Here is a 12,726-nt window from a genome sequence, read left to right on the forward strand (position 1 = left end):
TAGTTTCATCACTGTCCACTCTAGTCTCATATCATTAAAAGAGATTGTCATTGAAATCAATGGGAAAACAAATATTGCTGTGACTGTGTTTACGTTGCATTACATGCTCAATAAATCATACATGTTATTAAGTTTACAAATTCATCTTTGGCTTATCCATTCTAGTGGTAGACCTGTATGACAGACCTCTGAAAGTGGATCACGTAACTGTTTGGTGACTGCATTTTCCTATACCTGTTCTGCCAGTTTTAGCATTTTATCAGACCCCCTTTATTTTCATTAACTGCTTTCAGTCTGTTTGGCATTATCTCAATGTGTTTCCAGCATAATGAGCCGTGAATAGTCTTCAATGCATCTTCAGTAATGCATTTCAATTCATCCTTGTTCTTTTGCGGTAGCTTTTCCTCAAGCCTCACTTTCAACTCTTGCCATTTCTGTTTTGGCCTGTTTAGATCAGGTAACTATGCCGGCCATTCAGGTCTTTTATTAAGACAAATATCCCTAATGACCACAGAGCCCAAACAGACAAGGGTCACTTTTTGCACAAATCTTATTTCCATGGAATCACTAAAATACAATTTTTAAAATACAGTTAAAAAACAACAACACATTAATATATATTAATTTAATTTATTTTAAAACCTTTAAATCTTCTTGAACATCTGTTATGTACCTGCTCTTGCAGAATCTTCCTCTCAGATTGAGAAAACTATTATAAAACAAATTATTTTTCCTCTTAGAAATACTGGTCAAGGCTAAACTCAAAACATCCATTAAATTGTGTGTAATGGATATGAAGGACTTGCCTCAGATTAATATAGATTTTGTGGTTACCCATTTAACAGCAGGGTTCATTAGAAAGTAAAGGTGGTTTATGACTTGTGTGATTTAAGACAGCTAAGGAGTGAGTAACGTGCTGAATGCTTGCCTTAAGTGTCTGTGGTTATCATACTTGCTCAGCATCTGTTTGCATTGTTGGTTTTGAAACACATTTGCCAACATGTTGGAATATAAAAGATAATAGCAGTATACCCAGGGTGTCTTTTAAATTAATACTATAGCCAAATAAAGACTGACCAGATGACAAACAAGAAAAGACTAAGCATGTTAGTAGTAGATTGTTCCCACAAATATCTTGCCAGGTTATGTCTGGTTTTGTTTGTTTATTTAATAAAAAAGTATTTTACATTCATTTATAAAGTAATAAATGAAAAGAATGATAAAACCTTTTTGTTTTTCCTCCCAAACCGTATGACTGGAGCCGTTTATTTCTTAACTAGAAGATAGATTTGGGCTCTGCCCTTGTTTGTTAATTAGCTGTCAAACTCATTTTTCCACTTGGAGAAATCAATTAAATTAATGCCACAAGGATTGCATTCCTACAACTGACATAAACATGTTTGTCCCTAAACATTCATTTTAGCATTATCCATTTCAGAATCTGTGCACTTCTTGAAAATAGAACTCATTTTGTTTGTGTTTTTTTAGCGTAATACTGATTTTGGAGTACACCTTTGTTGGACATGGAAAACTATATACTAGCCCTCAGAATGATGTGTCTTAGTGGTTTATGGTTTATAGTTTGAGGGGGAGGGTAGATCTTTTCTTCTGTGGACATTAAAGTCTATGCTAGTGTGTTTTATAGACTGGGGGAGGGGAGCTGAGACTATAAAGGCTTATTTTTTGCCACTCTGTCTTAATGGATTATATCCAATCATCCGTATGTCATGTGTGGAAGGACTTTTTCATATATATTCTATAACTTGTTGTAGTGGGGTATTATGAAGTTGTACAATGTCTTTTCAATATATTTTTTAATTTGTAATTTAAAAAATGTATACATCTTTAAATGTGAACATGTCCCTATTATTTCATGTTATATTATCAGTGCAGATGTTTTGAGTATTGGATATAGAACTGATTTCAGACTTAAAAACAGGCTGAAAGAAGAATAATCCTGATACGCTATTCCTGTGTTTCATTTAAGAACAAGTAGTGCTATAGTTTTTATTGTATAGCCCCAATGACATGGTAAAGCCAGTCAAATCACAGAATATCCTCAAAGTGTTTGTGTGCGTGTGTGTGTATTGCTTTGCTCAGATCATTTGTGTGATGTCAGAGTATTAGTATCCATTCTCTGTGCCAAATTCTGCCTGAACCATCTGTTCTTCTTATGCTTGTTTGGAAGAGAAATAGTATATTTCCAAGAAATTCTATTTTGTGTACTATGTTGTAAGTGTCATAATCGTGCCAGACAAAACATTGTATTTGCCAGTAGTTGTGAAAATGTAATTACCTTTAGGGCTGGATTTTTATTATTATAATTTAATAACATCATTCTGTATCCGGTCATCTGTGTGAATTAGAGCAAGTGCCTGGGAAGGTCAGGAGCACTAAATAAAACACGCAGCCAAAATGGGGCATCCATTGTTGGCTTCACAGGAGCTTCTGTAAATAGACAGATAAGCTTAAATCTGGAATCAGCTGAAAAAAAGTGAGAGGGTTGGAAAGAGGTCAGTATTATAATAAACCGCTGTTTTATACATTTAGTTTGAAGGCACACATATGCAATGGAAGAAAGCCTGACCTTTGATGTCTTGTTAGGAGGTAATGGTGTATTTCTCACAGTATACAGTGGTTTTGGGTCTTCCACTCAGAGTATAAGCAGTATTGTGTGTATTTCAGCGCCAGGCCACATCACTCAGCTTAATTTCAAATGGTGACCTATTTATGAGAGCACCAGTCAAAGAAAAGGCTTGATAGTAAGCTGTAAAAAAGATTATGGCACATGGCTGAAAGAATACTAGAATAGATTGATAATCGAAAATGTAGGACATGTCAGACAAGACGACAGATGTCCTCATTGCAGCTCATTTGAAGAAGCAATGCTAAGGTTTATGCCATGGCACTGATAATTCAGTATTAAGAATGATAATTTTCTTAATGAAAAGGGTAGCTCTCATACTTACAGATAAACAGGCAGGAAAAATGGGCTAATGAGGAAATGTAATACTGCAGCAGAGGCAGAGATGAGTGCAGCAGTAGGGAAAGCAGCCCTGCAGTACAGTTGTGTGCGCTGTCTCTCTCTCTCTCTCCCACACACACACACACACACACATGATTGCTGTCCCGTCGCTCTGCTGCCGCCGCCCGTGTGCAAAATCACAGGCAGGCATCGGAACCAAGTTTTTTCTGGTGTTGTAGAGAAACAGCGATCTCCTCCTTGATTTTTTTTTTAATAGTCAAGAGATCAATAGCCTATTACTGGACTCACCCGCCGAATGCAGGAAACAGACGACTCTGCTGCATGAATTATGCATGTGGTGCCAGATCCTCAGTCTTGCGAACGTCATAGAATGTGACTTGTGGAGGGCTCTGGAATTGCTCCTTGCATAGGACCTAATGTTTTCTATGCAGGCCGGTGGCAGTGAGTGTAATGTTTTATGTTTTTAAGGAGAGTGAAATAAAAAATCTCTGGGCTTATTCCACTGCGCACTGAGCTCCTTTTCCTGCTGCCTATCCTGGTTTTTGCAGTTGGCTGAGCACTGCTGGGATTGAGCTGGTCTCTGAGGTCACAGCTTGAAGTGCTTTAAATTTGACGGCTGCTGCAGGATAGAATATACCCAGTGCAATCTCAGCAGCACAAAACGGACGCTGGAATATTTGCAGGGTGTGCGGGCCTCCCACGTTCCTCCCTCTCTGCTCTGGATGAGGATTTGCAGAGTGTCCCGTCTCAGGTAGGTTTGATTTTCATACTGTCTGTTGCGTGACTGCAGGGATTTCAGTGTGACGGACAGAGATGCTGTAGTGTGGACAGAGACCCTCTGAGAGCACGGAGTCGGGCTGAATGCCTGTAATGCAGGTGGCGTCTCCTACTGCAACAGTGCTCCCATGTTTTGCAGAATCAATCGCTCTGCACGTGTACCGCAAGGCAGGATGGCTCTGTGCACTGCAGTACTTTTCAGAAATCAAATGAGGGGATGGTATGGCTGTCTTCATGTGTTCAGCTTACACAAATACAACCACCGAGATGACTGCAGTGTGGACTGTGTTACTTCTATGTAATGACATCTTGATATTGTTTTAATAAATGGTGGCTCAACGGACTGCTTTATGAAACATATATTCTCTTTGTACAGTGTATTCAAATATTTGTATGTGAAATATATGAAGTGTATATATATATTTGTGTGTGTGTGTTTAAATTGTCATGCTGCTATCATGTAGAAGAAGGTTAAACAGGTCAAACAGAATACATAATAAAATAACACCATTATTCAGAATAATCATTATTATAATAATTTATGGATAAGGGATTAATAATAATAATAATTTGAATTATTTGTAGCTTTATTTTGTCAGTGAAAGTCAACCATCTTAATTGACTTTAATTCTAATATTGTAAAGTGATGCTTAGACTTTAACAAGTGTATTCACTTAGTGAGTACCTCTTTTATCAGTGTGATGGAAGTCCATTGAATGCTTATATACTCTTGACAACATCAGAAATATGAGTTTTCTGTCACTGCCCAAAGACTTTCAGTCCACTTAAGCTTTCATTGAAATGTTCATTATGTTGGTTGGATCCTTCATATCTCTAATAGTTTGGATTGAAACACTGCTGCCAGGCATATATCTCCAGACATAATTCGCTGCGTCCTTCTTCAAACATTCATTTTTCAGCCACATGATTTCTTCACAGTCTCCACAACTAACAATACATGTATTATGTAATTTTCAGGAACTGCATAGCCTCTACAGTGCTACACATACATATTTGTTTTATAATTGACATATATTAAAAAATAGGGGGCTGTGTGTTAACTATTGTTTGATCCTTTGGCCCTTTGAGTCTTTGTTTCCACTCTAAGGTTGTTTGTATTCACAGCACTATACAGTTATGTTTTGGAATACTTACTAAGCAGTTTTTGCAGTATTATTTTTGTGCCCATTCGTTCATTCACATTCATGTTGCTATATATTCTTTTCACAGAATTACATAATATATAGTGAAGAACAATACAGTACAAGATCAGGCAAATATGTGAACTGGGGTGCAGGTTTACAATATGCTTGAACAGTATATATGTAAACTTAACATTTTAGTTGTGTTTTATTCTACCAGAGTGGGTGGATTGAAGTAGTGCTACACTGGTGACAATATATAATAGGTACAAGGCAGATGGATAGTTTGAAGGATCTGCAATCAAAGTCTTAAATAGGGTTTCAGTAGATGCTGGAAGGTGGTCCTATGTTTATAGGTGGTTGCTTCCCTCACTTGCAGACGAGGGAGGAGAAGACTGAAGGGGCAGAAAGTAAACAGAGAGGATAACATATAGGAAGGAATTGTGAATAAAAGGGGAAAGAGTGATGGAGGAAGTACGAGACAAACCTCAGAATATGAGCAGAGAAGAACGAAAGGGGGTTTGAGAAAAGCAAGACAACAAATAATAAATACTAGTTTTGGAGGCTAGGAGAATATCTATACATCTGAAGGCCCATCAAGTATGGTTTCATTTCATTGTGTCAGCATGAATTAACTCTCATGAAAGCTCAATTTGGTTGTTGTTTTTGAAATGTGGAGCACAGTGCCCTGCACTTATGTTAAGCGTGCTACTTCACAGCTACAATGGTGAGCTTTATTCCAAGGGCATGCGATAATTTGCAGTTGTAAGGGATACATCTTTCTTTTTTCTATTGGTGGGGGTGTGAATAATGTACCTATTCTAAATCGTGCTGTTTGGGTCAAAGTTTGCTGTTTTACAACTCTACCACGCTTATCCTTTATCGATCATAGTAGTTGATATTTGCAAAAAAGATTCGATAATCAAATCAACATTTCACTTTGATTAATGGAAGGCAAGTTATTTTTTAAAAACTTGAATCATCTCATGTAGTTTTCTTTAATGTGACCCAACTCATGTTGAGCCTCTTGGAGAACGCCCAGCTTTGGAAATAAGCCATATTAAAAACAAGCAACAAACCAGGTGGATAGCATCACTGAAATTAATAAACAAGAAAAGAAAATTAAGAACAATATTAATACATAAACACTTCTGAGTGATGCACTAAACTATTATTTTCCATGTGGCCAGCCAGTGAAAATCAGTGCTGAGTCAGTAGTGTTGAGGAGCAACTAGTAAATCACTGATACATAAATCCCTGGAGTGGGGCCCCTAAAATATTCATGCTGTGTTCAATAGATGGTGATCAACTTTGGAAAGTATGGAAACCCATGACATTTAAGTAGTTGGACAAAACAGTAGCATATTACCTGAAGTACTTCTGAAAAGCTTAAGGTGTATTTAATTTGTGCAAATACCTCGGTCTTAAATTAGCCTTAGTTTAAAGCAACCTAGGTCCTGAGAGCATAGTTGATCTTTATTACCTCAATTATCACTGAAAACTGTGAGTTTTCTAGAGAGTAGAGTGATGGGCCTTTATTGCATGTGAATATTTATTTTAGCATCTCACTAAAATTTCTTCCTTCCAACATATCTAGTATGTAAATATCCCTAATCAACATATGTGTTGAAACTGCTTTGTTTTCATAGGGAATATGGGATTTTTCTTATTGCATGAGAATGAGCAGAAATCAATAGTGAATGAAAATGAAAAGAGAAAGAACAGAAATAAAATATCTAAGATTAATAGATTTAAAAATGTTACAAATCTGAAGAATGAGATGATTTGTATCTTGTCTCTTATGCTTTAGGGCCTGTGTGGCTTTCATTTTTGATGAGACGAAATCTATTCCATTTCTCGTAAAATAATTGATAGAGCAATAAATTGCAGTTCATATATATTCAGAATGCTTAAATTAATTAAGAAGATAAGATAGGGAGGCTAATGCTCCTCCAGAACATGCTTCAACACTTTCTGTGTAGCTTGGAGAATTGAGTGCTATCCGAACAGCTATAATCTAATAATAAACCCCATGCTATATATTTAGTTTTTTCTAGTTTTTGTTTGTTATGGCTTGCAATCCAGTTCCTTCACCCTGCCCCCCCATATATGTCCTCCACACATCCTCTTAAATTCGGGGAAAACTCCAGCTACACTAAGGATAGACTTGGCCACAATTTCTGCTTATTATACAATAGTTCACAGTGTCGCAGAGAGAGCCAATCCACTTCCTTCAAGATTAGTAAAGCACATAAAAACACCCATCCCTTAGTGGATTACAGAGGCTGTTAATGGACTGAATTTTACAGCTTGCTCAAAATGTGAACTCTGGCCAGATACACCATACTATACTTTTAGCTGCTTGGGACTGAAAGGCAGTACCACAGACTTGGTGATCAAGACAAGAGATCTTTATCCCACATGCTGCAAATGGATGTGTACAAATGATTTATTCAGCAACTTGGATGATAGTTTCTCTAAATAATATTTTACAGTGCTGTTACAACCTTTTGGAAACTGACCTTCAATTCTGAGCCCTGTCCAAAAAGACAGACACTTGAAACTGCCGGATGCATTAAGAAATATGGGAATGCTGACTGGCTTGGCCAAAGTGCTTAATGGAAATCAAATTAGTTACTTAATAATTTAGTACTGCCTGGTATTATATCTGCGTATCTAGTAATTGTGCATGGTAGTTACACCAAGTTGGTTTCAAGGCATCATTATAATTGAATTAGGATTAGGCTACCATAAAAGAGACTATATGGTGCAGTATTTTGAAATATGATTGTACTTTTGTTGAATGTAAGGCCTAGACCAAATCAAAACACTATATTTAATGGCACACTTGCATTTATTGGAAGGAAGATTCCTCTGTCATACATGGAGCCACTATCAAGTATTGTCTAGATGGGTATCCTGGAATTAACTTTTATTTATTTTTCTCTTTCAAGCTTTTTTAAACCTATATATCAAACCCATTGATATTTGTAAGGTAAACCTGCTATATTTGAGTACATCCAGTTGTATCCTTAAAGTACTTTGAACATGTATTTGTGCCAAGAGACGAAAAGCACATGATGTTAGTTATAAAACCTGTCTTCCCCTATTCCTCTATACCAGCCTGTGAGGTAGTATTCCTTTTAGCCTAATCTCTGAGTGCTGAACAGCATCTGAAATTGTGACCCGCTACTCCAGCGTGATAAAGCATAATTTCTTTCGGTTTGTTTTATCATGGATAATGAAAGTTATTTTTCACAAACCAGGCAGTCTCTAAGGGGAATCTTGAAACGTTAAAGGTAGCATTTTGACTGTAGTGCAAATGGTGCTTCTCCATATAATTGATGCACTTCCACTCCTTTGTTGCCAAGGTGTTCATGTTCCTCAGAAGCTGATCTCAAGGCCTGGACCCCCGCCAAGAGTGTGACTCTGTTGGAAGGTTTAAAAGCTTAGATCGCCGCCATATAATTTGAAAAAAAAGCAGCTCAATCACTTGAGCACTCAGCAGGATAGTCTTTGTACAGGCAGAGCATTTGCATGTTGTCCGGTCTTGGGATTTAATGTTTTCCCCTTCTGTTGGATTGCATTAACATAAGTTGCTGTTTGTTTGAGATTTCGGCGACAAACAATAATGACTTTGCAGGATTTGTTGGCAGTGTCTGTCTGAGATGTGGGATATTAAAGAGCCGAGTTCTGATTAAAAATAGTACGATGATGATGCTTAAAATCTTAAGGTAAGAAATATTGTTTGTTTCTCCTTTGTTGGTACATCAGTTGATTCTTGGGGAAAAATGGATGAGTGACAGGCTGTCAAGCAGAGTATTAAAAGAGGTGTGTGTTTCACTTTCATTCATCCACCTTTGTATCTTCATTATCATATTATATCATATTGTTTCATATTGTGTTTAATACTGAGTTGGACCAGCCGTTCTTTGTATACTATGCATTGAGCTATATTCAATCCAGTAATGTCATTTAATGGTTTATAATTACATGATTCATTCCAGCTGTTTAGTAGTTTCATTGTTTAAGCTGTCCAAAGTAACAAAATACAAATATTGTATAATTGAAACAACACAAACTATGTTTTTACTGAGGTGAAGCAGTACTAGAAAGTTGATTTTATATGCAATGGCATTTGCCTCGGTTACATGAGGGGATTTCAAATGTTCAGAGATAATGGTGGTCCATAATGCAATCCCACCAATAAAGGACACTTAATCTTGAGAGCATAAAATGTTTCACTTCTGGTCAGTATAGATATTGCTCAGCCTAGAGGAGACCCTCGTTTCCTCCCTTCATTACCATAGCCCTTATTATGCGAGCATATGCTCCAGTGATTATTGCTGCAATTTTCCTGCAGTGGACAGGGCAATATTATGATATCACCTTTATTCATATGTGTATGCTTAACATAAAAGCCACTATAAAGATAACCTCTCTATCTTACATGTTTGAGTTTACAACATTGCACAATACCAGTTAGAATACAAATAACATGAATGCAGTGACATATAGACTATTAGATAAATGATGTAGCACATATTACTGTTTTTCTTCCAAAATAGATTGACATGCAGTTTGACATCTTCCCATGTTGCAAGTGAAGATGGTTAATTTCTCTCTCCGATGCATTGTAGCCTTTTTAGCAGTAAGTAACATACTTAAGACTAATTGAGTTCTATCTATTAATCTGAGTTCTATTTAATTTGTAGTTCCCCTTATCTCATTTTAATTGGTTCTGCCTAAGACTTCATATATATATATCTGACATGTATTGATGTCATTAGACGAGCTGAGGCAGTCTACGCTTCCTTTGATGTCCATGATTATACAAAACACGCTTTGGGTTCAAGTAGAGAGAAAAGCAGTATCAAGCTGATTACTTGACATCATAGCTGAGGCACTGCTATGAATGCTGTAATGATAAAGGGAATGTGGTTTATAAGGTCCTGTATGATATGTTTTACAACCAGAGCACCGAACATAAGGGGGAACAAAGAGACAGTCCTTTAGAGTTTAAAATTAATCTGAAAATACCACGAGATTTATGGATGGATGTTTGTATGTATGAACTCAAACCAATTGCTTTCAATTTTCCTTTTTCCATAAGTATGTTACATCTCATAATATATTAACCAATTCATTATTAAAGCCTGACTGGGAGCAAATTTACTAAGGAGTAGAAAGCTCTGAAAGTCACCCTGACTGGAGAATTCAAAAGTACAGGAGTTCATAAATGAATTTAGTGTTTTCCCAAAATACATAAAAATTGAGCTATTTTATCTTATTATACAATAAAATATTAACATAAATCAGACGGTATGAACTTTGTTTCGAGGTCATTAATTAAGGAAAAATCCATTCTAATTTTAGATAGAAATAGTGCTTGTCTAAGCAAGTCCACCAGTTCAAAACATCTCCCCTTCCCAGGCCCCTTCAAGTAAAGAAATACTGCTCTGTGTGTGTGTGCGTGTGTGTGTGTGTGTGTTTCAATGTTCAATAATTGTGAAACACTGAAGGCAGTCTTTAATTTTGCTTAGAAATAATGCTTAAATTAAATCAGCAAAAGCAAACTATCAGAGAACCAGATATTCTGAGCAAACCCTCAGAGATTAGAAAACCCTCTAATCTTGAAATTAATATTTAAACATATTGTCATTTTTATGATATTAAATCATATTGATCACTGTTAAAGCTTTTCATTATTTTGCCAAAATAAACATCTTACAGGATGACATTGCTTGGACCTGATGTCCACTTTCATAGTGATTGTTAGAGAATAATACAGCCTTTATTTTTTCTTAAGAGTCACTAGGGTCTGGTGTGGTTGAGCAATACATGTAAACATATGTTTAAAATATAAATTCTTCTTCCCCTGAATTCTGTAACACAAACACGAATGGTTCTCTTATTAATAACATTTGACAAAGGAGGTGTTTGACGTTAGAATGATTAGGTGTTAAGACGTACAACCCCGAAATCTATAAAGATCATTTAGAAATGGTGAGATCCCAGGGGACATGATAGTGTTTTATTTTTAGGGTGACATCACGTCACAATATACTGGTCAAGACTGTCTACCAGGTGATGGCACATTAGCAGGATGCCATCACTATGAACTAGGTAAAAATGCAACCGACAAGAAAAGTTCACTACACTGTGAGGGAGAGCTGTCTTTGTAATGCCGCCTGGGCTAAATAAAGGAAGCCTTCTATTCTGAGCAAGTTAAGCTTTGCTCAGCTGGAATAATCGACTTGGAATTGGCTATTATGGAATTGTGTGTCAGAATGGCTAGATGTGTTGTACGACAAGTTGATTGTTAGTGCGCCGCTTTCCTCTCCTCCGGCTTGGCAGTCTCTTTGCTTTATAGAAGGAAGAAAAGCCACTTGCCAAAACTAAAATTGTTTCATTGTTGCTGATTTATACAAATTCAAGTTGCTAACTCCTTTTGAACATGTCTTTGATTGCAGTGTTAAATGTTCTATGTATCAGCACCCTGAATTGTATATTTTATCTCATTTTCTTGTTTTTTTTTAGAAGCGGTGCTTATGACTGTTATTATAACCGGCACGTGTGATTGGTGGGTTCGTCAGTTTTGAATGGGTTCAGGCATAATTATAGTTTTAAACAAAACAATGACCTTAAAAGTGCATTGTTCTGTTTAACTTAATTACAACACCTGTGAATTCCATTCTCTTTATGGTGGTGTTGTTTGTTTCCCAGGGGGTAACAGTTGCTCTGTTTTTAATGTGATTGCTTTCAGTGTATTTGCTATATTAAATTGTGTTACTCATTGTCTAGCCAACATTAGGAGAGATACATGCCTACATGCATATAATGGAGGCACAATTTAATCCTACTGGTTGCTGATGTTGAAATAACCTTTAGTTTTCGTGTGAACCCCAGTATTGTACACTTCATTTGCCAACAGTTAGCACCGACCGAGCAACTTTAGGGCAACACAGAGTTGTCTGTAAAGAGAGGATCTTCTTACCCAGCAGTGGTACACCTGATGCAATCATTCAGACACATCTTCCACTAATGAGATGATGCTGTATGGCGTGTTTTGCAGCCAGTAGGCAAACACACTTTAATATTCTGTGAACTTTTTCACACTTGAAGGTATCCAAACGGAAATGAGTCAGTGTTGTTCAACATTTGTTTTGGGTCATATTCAGACTAAATGCATTCATTATGATTAATTAAAATAATGTATCTGATACACTATTAAAAATTGGTCTGCGTATTACTGGTTGTATCCACCTGCCTCCGGGAGTCTTTGGTGCTTCGTCAGACATACTGTAGAGTTTACCCTGACCGTAAAGGGTAAACATCAAGCCATGCAAATTTGTTTAATCTTCCATATGGGGACTGAGATCAGTTTACTTGATGTTAAAGTCACTATAAACTAATAATGACTTCATGGAAACCAGTAAACTACACTAATTTTTTCTGACACTCACTTCAGACCCAGTTTCATCAGGTTGTAATTAGCTGAATCACTTCCAGCTTTTCACAATCATCTTTATTCCTGTGACAGTGACATAGATACAGCACCCTTTAGAATAGCAACTCAAGCCATACAGTACTACTACTTTATGGGCACAATTGACGACCTAGTTTTCCCAATGTTAGGCACATCCTAAATAATTTTGGCAATTTAGCAGATGTCGAGAGCATTCACATGATGCTTCACTTCCAGTAATAACTCTCACCTCAGTTTCTATCACAGAGCCTGTGCAGTTACTCATTTGAGGTAATTTAGACGGGTTATTGAAATTAATAGCTTGTCACTTCATTTTACTTTTGCATGTCGTA

The 12,726-nt window shown here is 36.7% G+C and overlaps 1 protein-coding gene across 4 annotated transcripts in view; it reads left to right on the forward strand.

The window, feature by feature from the left end:
* The window catches only part of LOC136771412 (contactin-1), an 83,999-nt gene that overhangs the window by 26,828 nt on the left and 44,445 nt on the right, over positions 1-12,726 (forward strand). The window contains exon 1 of one of the 4 annotated variants that reach the window (XM_066723712.1): positions 3,178-3,737. The exons of 2 other annotated variants lie outside the window; for them this stretch is intronic. The gene's annotated coding sequence lies outside the window, so the exon portion shown is untranslated. Of the gene's footprint in view, positions 1-3,177; positions 3,738-8,411; positions 8,640-12,726 lie in introns of those variants that run through there. One more of the 4 variants, XM_066723715.1, reaches the window with a different exon arrangement.

The sequence above is a fragment of the Amia ocellicauda genome, chromosome 15, assembly GCF_036373705.1.
Source record: "Amia ocellicauda isolate fAmiCal2 chromosome 15, fAmiCal2.hap1, whole genome shotgun sequence".
NCBI classification, from domain to species: Eukaryota; Metazoa; Chordata; class Actinopteri; order Amiiformes; family Amiidae; genus Amia; species Amia ocellicauda.